We start from the raw sequence: 2,103 nt of genomic DNA, 5'->3' as shown, positions 1-2,103 counted from the left end.
CACACACACACACACGCACGCACACACGCACGCACACACCCACACACACACACACACGCACACACACACAGTGAGGTAGGTCAGAAGCTGAAGGTCAGGAAAGAGGAGGGTTTTTATCATCCATCCATCATCCATCCTTTCTGTTCTGTTTTCTTAAGGAGGAGGATAATTAATGGAGGACAGGATGTAGGAGGATGGATGGCCCACATGCTGTGTGTGTGTGTGTGTGAGCTTCCTCTGGTCTCCATGACAGCGGGGAGTCTCTCAGCCAATCAGAAACAGTCGGAGGCGTTCAGCCTGAAAGAATTTAAATATTTATTCAGGAGGTAAAAGAAGCGTTTGTTTAAACCTCCTCGTTTTCTTTTCATCACTTTGTTCTTTCCATTCGTTCTCACATCTGTCATCCCTCCATCTTTCATTTTTTTTCTTCTTTTGTTTCTCTCCATCCATCCTGCTGTTTTCTGTCGTTTTTCCAACAAACTGTCTTTTCTGACTTCTTTCATTTTTTATTGAAACGTTTCTGTAGATTTGACTTCTTCTCCTCTTTTTCTTTCTTGTCTTCGCTCGTTCAGACCTCCTCTGTGTTCTGTGCTGTAATCTTCTTTTCTTCAGTTTGGTTCGTCTTTTCCTCCGTCTCTGATGTTTTGTTCCTCGGCAGCTGTTTTCTGTTCCTCCTCCTCGTCTCATTGGACCGACGCACCATGAAGCTGTTGGATTCTGCTCCTCGTTAAAAACTCAATGAGTCCCTTCTTTCTCTTCGTTGTGACCTACAGACTTCAGACTCTGTATGATTGTTGGGACCACAAACACCTTCAAATTGCTTATTCAGCATATTATAATAAATAAATAAACCTTTTTATGAAGTGGTTCAGATATAAACTTATATGTGTTTGAAATGAGGAACGTCACAGAAGCCGTAGTTCTGACAAAAGTCTTAAAAACCTGTTTAATTGTTTAGTTCTGTCTCTCCTCCAGTAGCCCATCATCCATCATCCTGTTTTTATTAACCCAACAAACGTTCTGCTTGTACCAGGCAGCGTTCTTTCTTCCATGTAAAGATCAGCTCAGGTTCGTCCTGAGATCTCTGAGCTTCCTGGTAGAAATGATAAGTTTAGTTGGGTGTCATCTTCATAAATTTGCGTTTGGCCATTTGTAGAAAGTAGGTCCAAGCACACAGCCTTGTGGAACACCCGTGGAAAGATGAAAGGATAAGGGCGTTTGTAACAAATACGTATCTCTCAGGGATTACAGGGGCTGTGGTTTAATTCAGACTTTTGTCCTGAAACATCAACAGCATGTGGCTCATGTTAAACAGACATCCAGGATTGTCTGTGGTTTTGGAAACATCTCGTAGAAAAGTTGATTAAAAACACGTTTTGTTTCTGTTGGAACAGAAGATGCTGATCTGTCAGTGACTTGTGGAGTTTGACTGTTTTTAGTCAAACAGCAGGGTCTCCATGGTAACAGTGTCTCTGACCTCGTCCTGTTATTTCATTAACATCTTTTTATTGAGGTTATAAAATGTCACATCATAATTTAGTTTCTCAGTCACTGATGGAGGTTTTGTCTTCTCGTCACGGTCTCAACTAGTCCTGCTTTCAGGCAAACAGAAGAATTTCTGTCCTCTGGAGCCCAGAAAGGACAAAACATCTACAAACCAAAAGACAAAGCCCACATTATTTTTGTCTGACCCAACACCCAGCGTGGGTTTTTACTGACTGGAGTCCGGAGCAGAGGGGTTCAGGTGTCCATGTGTTCATATGTCCAGATGTTAAGATGTTCAGGTGTTTAGACGTTCAGGTGTCCAGATGTTAAGATGTTAATATGTTCAGGTGTTCAGATGTTCAGGTGGTCAGGTGGTCAGATGTTTAGGTGGTCAGGTGGTCAGGTGTTCATGTGGTCAGATGTTCAGGTGGTCAGATGTTCAGGTGGTCAGGTGGTCAGGTGGTCCAGTGGTCAGGTGTTCAGGTGGTCAGGTGGTCAGGTGGTCAGGTGTTCAGATGTTCAGGTGGTCAGGTGTTAAGATGTTCAGGGTTTCAGATGTTCAGGTGGTCAGGTGTTCAGGTGTTCAGGTGGTCATATGTTTAGGTGGTCAGGTGTTCA

General features: G+C 43.2%; 1 protein-coding gene across 1 annotated transcript in view; it reads left to right on the top strand.

Annotated features, from left to right (window-relative positions):
* The window catches only part of corin (corin, serine peptidase), a 20,632-nt gene that overhangs the window by 1,959 nt on the left and 16,570 nt on the right, over window positions 1-2,103 (top strand). The gene's annotated exons all lie outside the window — the stretch shown is intronic.

Source organism: Nematolebias whitei, chromosome 1 (assembly GCF_014905685.2).
Source record: "Nematolebias whitei isolate Nwh7 chromosome 1, NemWhi1, whole genome shotgun sequence".
In the NCBI taxonomy this organism is placed as follows: Eukaryota; Metazoa; Chordata; class Actinopteri; order Cyprinodontiformes; family Rivulidae; genus Nematolebias; species Nematolebias whitei.
The sequence above is the reverse complement of the archived record's forward strand: the minus strand, read 5'-3'. Positions and strand labels throughout refer to the sequence as shown.